The following is a 14,362-nucleotide window of genomic DNA, read 5'->3' on the forward strand; positions in this document are numbered from 1 at the left end:
GGCCCTTTTTTTTTAATATATATATTCTTAAATATGGTTTAATACTCTTCTCCATTTCTGTACATCACAACACCAAGATTTTGCTGTTTAGGATCTCTCTGTAGAGGCTATAGAGAATGCAAAGGCTACGGTTTTCACCCCCTCTTATTTATGTGTTTGTATTGTGTAAGTGTAATACATATCAGTATATATTGATACACACATCAATATATAATGCAATCTATATCACTGAAGAGAACACATTGATTAAAGAAATATAAAAATTTGGCATCATTTCCAAACTTAAATAGTAAAAATAAAAACTACAAAAGGAGCTGCATACCCTAAATGTATCATGTGAAACAACAAGCATATTCAAAAATGTAAATTTACATCCAATTTCTCTGATCTTGTCATATATCACATTAGACCCATTTAACAATGGCAAAACCCTAAGGTACTGCTATGAAGAGAGCATGTTTGCTCGCTCTTGGGTGTTCTGCAAACAAACAGCAGAGCCCAAAGAAAAAGCCTGTTCTGGTGAAGCCTCCCGCATTGGTGAATACCAAAGAACTGACTCTTCTTACTGGGTTGAGACATCAGGTTATACACTGACAGACAGTCATTTGGACCTCAGAGTACAGTGTTGAGAACCAGAAGCTTTACATTTAAGACATACTCCCTCCATTCAAGTGAAACAGGATTACTGGAATGATAGGCAGGTCTGCAACCTGGGAACAAGGAGCTGGTTCAGACCAATAAAGCTACGAGTGACTGAGTCAAGTCAGTGAAGAACAGCAGTCAGGCACTAAAGTGTTAAAAGTACCCAATTTGAAAATCAAATGCACCCCACTACCCTCTCAGTATGGGGTGATACCAATCGACTTTTAAAACCTGTGGTCCTTCAAAGTCCATCTGGTCTACTTTTCTCCATTGCTGCCACTGGGCACGTCCTCTACCCTTCGTTCACTGTCACCACCTCAGGCACCCTGTCCGTGACCTTGCATGCTTGCTGGGGTCAGGTCGGATTTACAACCCAGCTGTGAAGCCTAAGCTTCAGGTTTGCAGGCCCACTTTTGGGTCCAACATGGTTAAGTCCTTCGTGCCAGAAGCTGTGTCCCCATCCCTTCCCACCCCTGCCCTTCCCACCCTCCTCCCATAATCTCTCCTGTGAGAGGTGCTTGTAAGTCCCATATTTGGATGGCCCTTTTTTTTTGCACTGTTAGATTCAATATTCTAATTTTTTCATCTAGGTTCATAAGTACATTTAGTCTAATTTTCGTTTCTTTTTCCTTCTTTTTTTTACCATTTTTATTGTCCAACTTTGATATTAACATTCTACCAATCTGATTTTATTGTTTATAAACTTGAGTTTCTGGACATACTTCATTTGAGTAAAAGAAGGTATGTGTGTGTGGGAGACAGGTTGTTTTACTGCCTTTTAAAATGTTTGAAATATCTGTTCAATTCGATAAAGTAGATATTTTAAGTTGGAAGAATGTATGTTTTTCATGGAACTCAATGAATTGATTTTCATTTTGAATGAGAAAAGTATGGCTTGCTTTTACTTTTCCCAAATTGACACACTAGCAAAATAAAACTGCTCACCACTGCAGGCTTGCAAATACTCAGCTGGAAATGAAAGAATACAGTGAATCATCCAGGTGTTTCCAAATGTATTTTTAGAGTTGTTATGGTTTGATCAGGTACATACAGCCTATGCTAGGCAAGCTGTTCTTTATCTAGGATGATCCAAGTGGGATATATATTCCACAGAAGTTTCCTATGTAAATCCTGTATTTTTAGTGTCATTTACAAATGACTTCTGGAAAAAGTGAATATTATTATCCCATAACAGAGATTGGAAACATATATTTCTTTTCTTTCTTTTTATTCCCTTTCCTTTTTATTCCTGTTTACTTTTTTAAAAGTAAAAGGACAATGAAAAAAGAATTTTTCTATGTCATGGTGTATATTACATGAAATTTGTTAAGTTATTCTTCCAACTACATAGTTCCTGCACAATAAGTCTATTTTCAAATACACAAAATAGGTTGAATGATTGCTCATCCACAAAACCCTGGACTCAGAATTTATCTAGGGAAACATATGTCTCTTTTCTAAAGACATAATCCAAAAATATTTAGCCATTTATCTCCTAAAAACCATGCAAAATGCATGTCCTTTCCATGTTTCCTGCTGATAATACTTTCCCCATTTGTAGCACAACTTTTCTTTCCTCTGGAAAGCTGGTACTTATTTTATTCATAGATGGTAAATTATGCCCTGATCCTGCTCAACCAAAGGGTATTACTCAAACAAGCAGGGAGAATGCTGCTTAGGATATAATCAGCAGTGGCCATGGAAAGCAGCACATTGAAATAGGCCTCACTGAGTTACAGTCATACTGCCTGGAGATCACAGGCACCACGCCTCTCTGGACACAGGTCCTATCTTCACATAAACTTCACCAGCCAAGTTGTTTTCAGAGCTCAGGGATGCCTGCCCCCCTAAGTGTTCAAGCTCAGCAGTTTACCAGACTGCGGAGTGTTATTCTATCTTTACAACCTGTCCCCAGCAGCCCAAACTGGTTGTGTTCCCAAAGTTTATTTCCAAATCATTTCATTGGGATCAGAGAGCATTTTCCCATAGGAACAATTTTTATAAACAGTGGTGTTCCACAAATGCCTGGTTGAGCCACAGCGTACTTGAAATGCAGCAGTGACTGTCCTATTCCCACAAGCCGTTATTTATTCTGCTTCCCTGGGAAAGTGCATTCTGGGTTTCAACTTGGGATGCCTGGAGCTCACCTCTCCCTCCGCCCGGCAGCCTTTGCTATAGATTTTTTTTTAGGCTGTGCTGCTGTAGCAGTTGGAAAGAGGGGACAGAGTAGCCTTTCCCCTAAAAAGGTGAGTGTAGGTTGACAGAGATGCCTCGGGTAACTTAGTGCTTTGGAACTGAGGAAGGAAGCCACCGATGGGGCTCAGTCACTTCCCCGGTCTTCTGAGGGAGGCAAAATGGGCAGGGACTTTCTCCTAAGTAGAACTCATTTCTAATTCGGATCTTCCTAAATAGGAAAAAGGCTTATACAAGTTATACCTAAGATTTCTGAAGACCATGCTTCTGGGCTTGTAATTAGCCAGGGAAAATATTTTAACTCCTTCTGGTCAGTAATGGAACAGTTTCCAAACACAGAGCAATAATGAATGAGGCAGAAATGTAGCACCTAGCCCCAGCACCTGGCTCACAATCTCTTGTTACTGAATTGAGTACTGATGGACTGAATAAATTCTGTATTGAGAAGTACAAGACCACAGGATATATATAGACACAGGCTGCTGCTGCTGCTGCTGCTGCCGCCAAGTCGCTTCAGTCGTGTCCGACTCTGTGCGACCCCAGAGATGGCAGCTAGTTAATTGCAATTCAGCATCTCCTAATCCTGATGCTCTCACGGCACGCATCCTACCAAGGAAGAGCAGTTTGGAGTACTTTCAAGAAGACGCTAGGATGGCAGTGTCTCTCTGGGGGCATATGCGTCCATCTGCAGCAGCTCCAAAGCAGGTGCTAGGTCCCTTCGCACCCTCTCTGTTGTGCACAGTTTCCAGCAATACCTCTCTGTCGCCAAATCAGAGTAAACAGAGGGGAGAGGGAAGGAGAGAGAAAGGTGATGTGGAAAACCAAAGAGGATAGCCAAGTCTATAGGACCCTGCCTGGATGAAATTCTGGCAGCATACTTATTCTACTAAAAAAAGACCTGCTTTTTTTTTTTTGATGAGTTGTTTTTATAGCACATATTTTAGGAGGCTGTGCCTCTTTCGGTTTAAAATTTAGCCTGTACGTTGGACCTGGGTCCTAGCCATTTCAGGCTTTAAAATTGCATACACAATTAAATTCCATTTTGTATGTACAACTACTTCTAAAACAAATAGGCTATCAACTCTTTCAATTAAAAAGCCTTTCCCAGCCCCCACCCCAATAAACGTACGGACTGTTAAGTTTAAGTTTCATGGACCGTGCTTTCTTTTTAAAGCTCCATTTGTGTTCTACAAGACAGCCTCTTTCTCCAAGATTAACATTTCTTACGATTGTTCCTGACAATGGATTCACTTCCAGAGGCCCTGCTAAGGATAACCAAAAAAGGGCATGTAGCAGGCTGGTTTTGGCAGCCTGCACACAGTTTCAGAGCTTTTTAGGTCTTGGTTTTTTCTGATGAGTGATTTCCTGAGCATGCCTAGGGAATGACAGGCATCTCCACAGGCAGGCTGCATCCACCTCGGCCGGGGTGTCGTCATTGGCTGCCTATTAGAAAAACTACAGGACAATGCATACCACCGATGCCGACTGTAAACATAGGGGATATGTGTTCACTTAGCATGGACTTCTGGGAGGGGCTAAGGAAGGGCGGTCTAGAGTTTTATTGAATAGAACAGTGTGTATTAGGCTGCCTGCCTGCCTGCCCTCTTGCTGTGCTCCTGCTTAAAGAAATCAGTCCTTCCTTTCCGACTTAGTCCCCGGGAAGAAGTTTCAGCCTACGAGGTAAGGCACAGAGGGCTTTCTTTTAATCTCCTCCAGAGAGCGTGGGGGCTTTCTCTGGGTTTCAGTCAGCATTCCTGGGAAAGGTAGCTGGAGATGCAAGATTACAAAAGTCAATAAACCACGCAAATGCTCGGGATTGGGCTTTGCTGCCCTGCAGATGTTCCCGGAAGACAAACAGGATGAGATTTCAAGTTTTGTTCTTAGAGTCAGGATGAGAGGAGAGATTATAGAGAAACTTATATTCAGGGACCACTGGCAACTTTGATAAGATAGCCTTTTGTTCAGGAGTGCCCTGGGGATTATACCTGATCGCCATAGGCCAGTGTCAAGAGTTGTGCGGTGCCTATTTGCTCATGCCAGCCGTCTCTCCTGCATCTTTTATTATCAGAGATTTAAAGAGGTTTTGCTTTAAAAGCAACAATAACTTTCTAGGTGTATAAGAAGCCAAAAGTGATCATTTTTAACCAAACGCACTTACATTTTATTCTGCTACCAGTGTTGAAGACTTGACTTCTAGAGCTGCAAGGAGATAAGGTCGGGGGGTGGGGGGAGGAAGAGCACTGTCATTTAGCATGGGCTGGGTTAATGTAACTGATCTGCTATTTGCCCAGACAGAAGATGCCTCCCGTGATCTGTTTCCTATAAAACCTAATAATGAGAGAATGCATGTGCTAGTGGGTGTGTTTTTAAAAATCGCATTTCACATCTGACCAAACTATTTCTCAAGAAATCCTATTTTCTGTTTGAAAGCATGCCTGAGTGTCACTGGAGAATTTAAAAAAGGTGTAGATTGCAAGTTTGCTCTGGGAAGGGAGGGAGCAGGCTTTCATTTCAAGACAGTCAGACATATTGGGGCATCTTAAACAGTAGTGCAAAGCAGCTAGCTGGTAGTAGCCTGGAACTCCTTTTAGAAAGAGATGATTGTAAAGGGTGGGGAAATTTTAGTGGCAATACATGGTCAAAGGAAAAGATGAGTGAGAACAAAGTACTTGGTATTCATGGATCTCATCTGTTAATCAGACTATGCAAATGGACTTGTGAGCTGGAATAGTGAAATCCTTCTAATGGGTTTGGCAAAACCTGACGTGGATGTCTAGAACTTAAGTGAAGACTGGGTGGTATGGGGCAAGAAAGGCAAATCTGAGCTTTTTTTTTTTCAAAAATAAACCTGGATATTAAAGGTTTCCAGTTCCAAATGACTGACTCGATTTGATTTTATTCCATGAATAGAGGTGGGTTTGTGTTGAGATTCATTAAATAATCTTCTGTCTTCATATTTAAAAGTTTGAGAATAATTTTCTTGAGAATGCTTCCCTCTCCTTCTAGAAGTGATATATGAGAACAGAATTCCCTGTGAGTTTCTCTTCCTGGAACAGTTCTGAGTAAGTGTGAAAGAAAGGCTGCAGGCAAAGCTATAGTTTGATTATTGTCATTCCCTCGAAGAGATCAAGTTCCAAACTATTTTCACAGTGTTTTTAATGTCAATCAAAATATGGAGAGCAGTTTCTTTCTCAACTGCTCTCTAAACCATGTAGGGAATGTAGTTTGGGAGGAAATCTATAATCTTGGGATTTGAGGATAAATTCCATTTTGAAACCAACATCTCTGAATCCCTGACAGTTCAAACTTTGCTACCACCACTCTCTCCTACCTTCCTCGTGTGCTCCCCACCGCCCCCCCAAACAACCACAAAAATACATTTCCTCAAAATAATGCTTCAAGTGTTCTACTCTATGTAGTGATGGAGCAAGGGGATTTGGGCATTATACTTTAGGTAGGACTTCAGGCCACTCTTTCTGCTACTTTTGTTGAATATTAGCTAGCACACATCTCCCCAAATAGTAAAGCAAAGGAGCACGATGAAACCACAGCGCAAAAATTTTTGTTTGATTAAAATCATTTAATAAAAAGAAATACAACGGCAAAAATGTGGACTAAAAAGACACTAGTGAAAAGAGATCTCAGCACACAGGAGGAACATACAATAAATTGATCCATATGTAACATGCTGGGTTGTTTTCATTATTCAAAACCAGCAGAATATACAATTTAAATAATTCAGATCAAAAGACTGCTGTAAATAAACTCACACTTCTTACATTGAAGAAAAGGTTCAAACTGAAGTTTAAAGGATTTAAATGAGGTGCATATAAGTATTCCCTGACAGTGAGGCCATTAGCAGTTCTAATTGGCTCTTGTGACTGGCCTGAGGCTCTGCTCTGGGGTAAATGGTATAGAGTGGTTCTGTACCTGGCCATATTTTCTGTTCTGATGAGTACAATGTACCCATGTACATGCTCACTCAGTCATGTCCTACTCTGCGACCCCATGGACTGTAGCCCACCAGGCTCCTCTGTCCATGGGATTTCCCAGGCAAGAGTACTGGAGTGGGTTGCCATTTCCTTCTCCGGTGGATCTTCCCAACCCAGGGATCGAACCCAGGTCCCCTGAGGCTCCTGCATTGGCAGGAGGGATTCTTTACCACTGAGCCCCCTGGAGAAGCCCTCAAAATATACCTTAGTAGACCTTTTCTTAAGAACACACGTAGTTATCAACATTTGTCATTTTCATGGTAGGATGGTTACTGGTTAGTCATTCTTTAGCAAGACAAAAAAATGACCTGTACATGGGCATGAGGAGGGACTGGCAGGTTCCCCATCTGCCTGCAGCCTGTCACGTGTCTCGGAAATGTGGTAGGGTGAGGCCGTGGTGGGGGACCAGGGAAAATGCTGACGGGGTGGTATGCAAATAGCATGGTAGGACTAAGGAGGAGGTTAGAAAGATGCTGCCAAAGAATTTTCAGACTTTAAAAAAGAATTTTCTGGGTAAATTCTCCCAGGGCCCCAAAATAGAAACATTTTCTCCTTACTGAAAGGCCTTCATCCATCAAGTTAATTCAAGTTTGATATTGGAGAAATGCCCATAGGATTGGAGTAGTTGGTTAATTTAAAGAGATACTTGTAGCTCTGGCTTCACTCCTGAGAGTCAGTCTGAGTACTGGTTTTCCTATTTAAAAAGCCCAGAACTTTGAGGGAAGTCATCAATCTTTGACCTCATCTGTGCAATGGGCCTTCTAATGCTTCTCCTACCTCCCACAGTGGTTAAGATGTGTGAATGAGATGAAGCTGTTTCCCCTTCTTCTCTATATATAGGCTGTACATTCCACAGCCTTCAGTTTGAGTCCTTTGGACATTATGCTCATTTTGGCTGTTATCTCCCCTTCTTATCTATTTTCCCTAATTATCTGCTCCATTCTTCCTCATATTTGAAGACCTTTGAGTGATACCTGCTAGCCCCTGGTTCTTTCTAAAACCCAGAACCCAGAGTTTAGGGAATACTGGTCCACCCCAGTGTTGACTAAACTTTGGCTTTCATAATCAGAGACCAGGACAACAAAAGTTTCAGGAATCGAATAAGATGGGTCATCAATGGTGTGAGGCCATATCCAGGAACCAGGAAATCTGAAGATCCTGTTGAATAGAAGACTAGTGACAAGGTGCTGACAACAGAAAGGCCTCGGTAAATGAGGCAGTTTCTCTGCCCCCAGCCAAAAGTGTGGAATGAATCCCAGCATGTCAGGCCTGGGTCTTGTGAGGAGGCTGAGGTAATCGAGAGTGCCTGGCTGTGGTTCCTGTTGGTATTGAGACCAGAGAGAGCCATGCATCTGGCCTCTCATCTCTGCTCCCTTCAGTCTTCAGCACCCCCAGCTGGGTCCCCTGTGACAGACCCTGCGTGGCATCCCTTACTTCCTACCCCAGGCCTCCGCCTCTACCAATTTCTCTAGTTCTTCCATCCCCAGGCCAAACAAGGGGGCTTTCCTGATCCAACAAAGACAATTTACAGTGGCTGGGCTGTAGGGTGAGGCCCAGACAATAGCAGAAGGATCAAGCCTAGATATGCTCGAGATAGGGAAAGCCTCATCACATTTTTAGGTCAAGGGAGAAGGCTGAGAGCAGATGCAGAGCAGTTCCTGTGGTAAAGAGCCACTCTTCAGCTCACAGGCTGGCTGCTGGTGGATGAGTGTTGTGAGCAGAGGGGAAAAGGCAGGGCTCATGGGGTAGCTGTGAGGAAGAGCTGTGAGGGCTGCCCTGTCAGCCGTCCTTCCTTGTGCTGCTGTCGTTGTTTTCTCATGGAAGCCTTTGAGAAACTGATAAAACCTCTAACCCCTCAAGGTCCACTGAGAACCCTCTTTTCTGACTGACTTGTGAGAAACCCTTGAGCCAGTGGAGGTTGGGATGGGGAGTGGGATAAAGTGTTGGTTCTCCCTGGAGACAAGAGTGAATGGGAGCAGAACATGTGAGGAGGTGTCCTTCCCTGTTTCCCAGATTCTTTGGAAGGAAGACAGGATGGTGTAAATATACACATATATAGAAGGAGATTACCTCATATGGCCTCCATTTCAAAGAAAACATCATCTCTAGAGAAGCAGTTTTCTGTGGAGAACTGAGGGGCTGAAGAATTCAGGAAAGGCTGCTGTTAAGCTCTTAAGTGTATGCTGAGAGCTTAGTAAAAGGATTGATAAGAATGGTTGAAAGAAAATGAATATTTGGGGGAATATTTTAGGTGAATTGGGTATTCTTACTAAGCGCTCATTTTAGAACATGACCTTTCTTTTAAAAAATGTATGTGTACCACTGATGGCTAACTTGAAGATAAATTACTTTTTAATAATTTCCTGAGGCTTCTAACATGGTTTTGAAAATATGTGGATGAAAGCATTTAACTGTAAGGAAGTCATCTCACTAGGAGGGGGATATATTAAGTAGGAATAGGTAAATAGTTTCTTTTACCCTCACATGCAACATTCTGTCTTGGCTCAAGCTGGGGAACTGGGCAGATTTCACCATGTGCTAAAGAGGGGCAGGACCAGGGTGAGCCCCCCACCCCCACCAGAGACCCTAGGGCCAGAAGTACCAAGGACCTTCATTCCACTGGAGTCAGAAGGGTCTAAGCCACATAGACATAAAATATACCGATGGGCTAACATGTGAATTACAGCCAGATAAGTAAAAGAAAAACAGCAAAAATCAGAAGTCAGACAGAGGTTAAAAACCAAGAGCTTGCTTAGCAAGGCAGTGTACAGACAGGTACAGTAACATATGTGAGAACTCTTGGCACACTGCTTGGAACAAATAGACCCTTATGTTAATAAGCCTCAGTAGCTTGAGTAAAGGGACAGAATGATAAGATACATGTGGAATAATAAACGGATGGAATTTCAAGGAAACCCAAGGATAGAAGCCAAGGTGGGACCCGAGTCCAAGGAGAATGGGGCTGCAATCAAGGTGGGTCAAAGCAACTCAGCAGAGTCCATGTGCTACCATTAACGTAACTCAGCTGCAGCACGTATGGCTGCTGCTTTTTGTTGACCTGCAGACTGGGAAATTTTTTCTGCACTTCCTGGTTAAATTCTGAGGGAGAAAATGTGATTGGTTCAGCTAATAACTATTGTTTTTGGCAAATCCCTTAGGAAAATCAAGGGTTACTTGCATGCCTATGGATGAATTACCAGTGTGTCTGGCTGCAGTCGTCACCCCTGGGGAAAAATACAGCCCAGTGGGCAATTTTTTAGTTAGAAGAGAAAGTTAGACATGGAAAGCAAATTAGCTGAAATGTCCAACAGCTGTCAATGAATATCATTTGAATTTTTATGTGACAGAATTTATAGAGAATCAAACACCCACTGTCAGAGTCATACAGTTCCTAATGATCACTTAAGCATGGTCTGATGAACCAATATTAAAGGAATTGGCCTGGAAGCTTCTACCATTGGTAATTGAAAAGACAAGAATTATCCATTTTAGAAAGATTCCAAAGAAAACATGAGTATTTTCATATAATTTTCATGATTTTCAAATGATTTCATTTCATTTGTGTGATATGGCTCCCCACAAAATAAGGCAATCTTTAAAATTAAATATGCAATGACTTAGTAATGTTAATAAATAAAAATAACTATCAATACATCTCTTAGGCCTTCCCTGTCTCAGTTGGTAAAGAATCCGCCAGCAATGCAAGAGATCCCGGTTCAATTCCTGGGTTGGGAAGATCTGCTGGAGAAGGGATAGGCTACCCACTCCATTATTCTTGGGCTTCCCTTGTGGCTCAGCTGGTAAAAAATCTGCCTGCAATGTGGGAAACCTGGGTTCGATCCCTGGGTTGGGAAGATCCCCTGGAAAAGGGAAAGGTTACCCACTCCAGTCTTCTGGCCTGGAGGATCACATGAGCTATATAGTCCATGGGGTCGCAAAGAGTCAGACCAGACTGAGCGACTTTCACACACACATATCAATACATCTCAGTGTAAATCACAGTACTTAGTAAGTTAAATGCATAAAAGCTAATAAACTCTTAGTAAACGTTTCAGTTCTTGTTAATGTTTGCAAGACAACAGTGCATGCTAAGTTCAGTCATGCCCAACTCTTTGCAACCCCATGGACCGTAGCTCGCCAGGCTCCTCTGTCCATGGGATTCTCCAGTCAAGAATACTGGAGTGGGTTGCCATGCCCTCCTCAAGGGGATCTTCCCAACCCAGGGACTGAATCCAGGTCTCTTATGTCTCCTGCATTGGCAGCTGGGTTCTTTACCACTAGCACTACATGGGAAGCCCCTCAAGACAGCAGAACTAAATAGAAACAATTCATGGATTTTTAAAAGCTGGGCAAGGCCTTAGGAGTCATTTAGCCCAGGGAATGATACTAATTTTTCATCTGTTTGCCAACTTTAAACAGTTGGTAGTGACCATCTGGCATACTCTGTGGAGAAGGATTCTGAGGCTGAGGCTAAACTTCCTTTGGGCAATTAAATGCTGTCATTGATAGTGATGTCTGCTGTATAAGAAAAGAGCCATTGCTACTCAAACACCATGTATTTCATGAGATTAATATAGTCTGTAGTTTCCTAACCTCTGTAGCTTGGACCCCTGGGAGGCCACTGAGTTACTGCAAGAGGTAAATAAGTCCATACATGCAGTAAATGATGTTGACAAGCTGAGTAAACAATACGTGCTACTATTTTTCTAATTATGTAGGTGTATTATGAAGACAAAAATGTTAATTTATTGTAAACAGTTATTGAATTCATAGTAGCTTTTGGTATTGTGTTTTCTCAATCAGTGGACCTAAAACATGTAATTATATTGTGTGTGGGAAGGTTGGGGCGAGAAATTTGGGGTCTTAAGAAGAAATTCTTTAAAAAAAAAAAAAAAGAACCAGTAATCTACTCTTCATTTTCTAGGTGAGAAATTAAAGCTTAGCCACACCAAATAAAATTACACACATATTTATAGGTTTCTTTGATTCTTGTCAGTAAGATTCATAATGGCAGGAAACATCTTTTTTTTTTTTTTTCCATTATATACCTAATGCCTGGCACACCACAGAAGTCCAGTAAATATCTGCTGAATGAAAGAACAAACCAAGTGACTCGACCAAGGTTACCCAGTTGATTAGTGGCAAAGGTGGTTCCAGAACACACATGTCCTGAGTCCCACGCTGTTAATCTTCCAGTACACCAGACTGCTTCTCCTGGTAGCATAAGAAAATGTCCCTCCCATTTTAACAGTTTATGGATTTGGATTGTACACTTCAGCCCAATTTGCCTATAATCCAGGAGATCTTAATCAGAGTCAACTGTAGGGTTTTCCTAAAACATCCCTGAGACCCATCTACAGAGATTCTGATACAGTAGGATTAGAATAGGGTCCAGTTTATGAAAACTCCCTGTGATTCTGCTAAAACACCCTGACTCAGAAACAGTTCTGTACATTTGTGCTTAAAATAACTTATAGTGGATCCATGGAATCACTTACTCCTCAGAAGCCTTGTTGTTTAGTTTCAGATAATTTCTTTCCAAAAGTTACAGCTGTCTATTCCAAATAATCAGTATTGCTAAAGAGTCTCTCCAGAAGCACTAGAATATTTATCTGAAAATTCCTCCAGCTTCCAATACTCTTTTGGTTTGGCCACAAAGTTATCAACCCTGTAAGGTCAAGCTCTCTGATGAGATTTCCAGTGTTTGCTTTTGTAAAGCACTGAAAATGTGGCAAGAATAAAATTTCTCATGGTATTTCCACTTCCTGTTCCAGCCACCATTACTAAGTGAAATTTAGGCTTCAGAGGAAGGGTGAATTGAAGAAAAATTGTCTCTTTAAGTGTGTCTGTCCTTAGGATGTTTTGAAGATTGGTTACTTTAGATATTTAGCTTACCAAGAAAAACAGAAAATGTTTTTCTCTATTTTCCACTTTGTGGTAAGGAATGTACAAATCCTCCACTCTCACCGTCTATCTCCTCTTAGTCTGAGGCCTTGGATGCTTCCCTGGGTGGCCCCTTCAGAAATCTGTTAGCCCTAAGAGACAAGAGGCCTCCGGTTCATGGACAGGGGGAGTAATTTGATTTTGGAGGACAGAAAATCCATCCCTAGGGTTTACCTTTACACAACAGTCAGGAGGTACCTCCGTATTGCCCAGAAGAATCTGCTATATTCAGAGCACCGAGGACATAAATTATATTCACTAAGGCTTGTAGAGTTAAAACCATATCCGTATGAACAACCTGGTCCAGTAAGAATGCCAGAATGGTTGCTATATTTGTGCCGATGGTATTTAGTTTACAGAGTAGTGCTTCCACAGTGTGCATGAAAGCAGAGCTTGCTGGAAAAAAGCAACTAAAAAGGAATCAGATTAGGACCTATGTCTGCATGATGACACAACTGTGACTCAGTCTTCTTTTCCTCTGAAATGTCTCCTTACCCAGTAGTGTGTGCAGCCAGCTCATACTAGCTCCCAAAAGCCAATTGCTTAATTTTCAAGATTTTGAGAACTAGTCATTATACAGTCTTTATCAAAAACTAAATTACATAGACTTTCAGTTAAATTATAGCAAAAAACAAGGTTATAAAAATACTCAAAACTGATCTCTTCCTAATTATTTTACATTTTACTATTAACTATGCTGTCGAGGTTAGTTGCATCTATTTTATCCATATAATGGAAATACCACCAAATACTGTGCAAGAGAACTTCTCCTCCCAATTCTTCATTCACTGATGACATGTTGGAAGCTTGAGGTCAACCATGATGGAAGTATTTACACCCTGGAAATTAGGAAATAACACAAATCATACTCCCCGCCCCTGCCAACCCCCAGGGATTGTTGTTGAACGTTTATTAGCACACCACTGACCCTAAAATATCAAGTCAGTAAAATTAATTGAAGAGCCAATCAGGATACCCCTGATGCTTAGGTACATGCATATTCATAATGTATGCTTATGACTGCCTGTTTATTTGTTTACTTGTTTATTGTTTCCCATGCTCCTAAAACAAAGCGCTATGAACTCAGAGACCTTGTCTGGATTTTTCAAGTGCTCTGACTTGAGCCTAAAAAAGTGCCTTGCCCCACATAAAGTAGGTGCTTAATATGTGAGTTAAATAATTAAAGGAATAAATGTCCATAATTTCTTCTTGATAAGAAAGCGGAAGCCAATATTCATGTTTGAATTCATTGATTGCTCTCTAATTGTATCAGTCCTGAGTGCTTACAACAGCCCCTGACACAGGCCAAGTAGCTAATTAAATAAATAATCCTCATAACAATCAGATTGACAGATGAGGAAACTGAGTCACACAGTTAGGTTAAGTAACACATCTAATGTCACACAGATAGTAAGCGGCAGAATCAGGATTCAAACCTGGATAAACTGGCTCCATAGTCCACATTCTCAACCACCACACTGTGCTGCCTAATTACTCCCTTTGAGCTTGTGTATGTTTCTGGGGATGTGGCCTATCTGAGAAAACACTTTAAAATCAGGAAGACTTGAGCTGGAATCTTAAACTTACCATTA

General features: G+C 41.5%; 1 protein-coding gene across 5 annotated transcripts in view; it reads left to right on the forward strand.

Moving 5' to 3' along the window:
* The first annotated feature begins 4,232 nt into the window (after positions 1-4,232).
* CALD1 (caldesmon 1) overlaps positions 4,233-14,362 on the forward strand; it is a 204,525-nt gene continuing 194,395 nt past the window's right edge. For 3 of the 5 annotated variants that reach the window (XM_055590974.1, XM_055590976.1, XM_055590978.1), the window contains exon 1: positions 4,233-4,515. The gene's annotated coding sequence lies outside the window, so the exon portion shown is untranslated. The remainder of the gene's footprint in view (positions 4,516-14,362) is intronic. The other 2 variants (XM_055590980.1, XM_055590981.1) reach the window with 2 other exon arrangements.

Source organism: Bubalus kerabau, chromosome 8 (genome assembly GCF_029407905.1).
Source record: "Bubalus kerabau isolate K-KA32 ecotype Philippines breed swamp buffalo chromosome 8, PCC_UOA_SB_1v2, whole genome shotgun sequence".
NCBI lineage: Eukaryota > Metazoa > Chordata > Mammalia > Artiodactyla > Bovidae > Bubalus > Bubalus kerabau.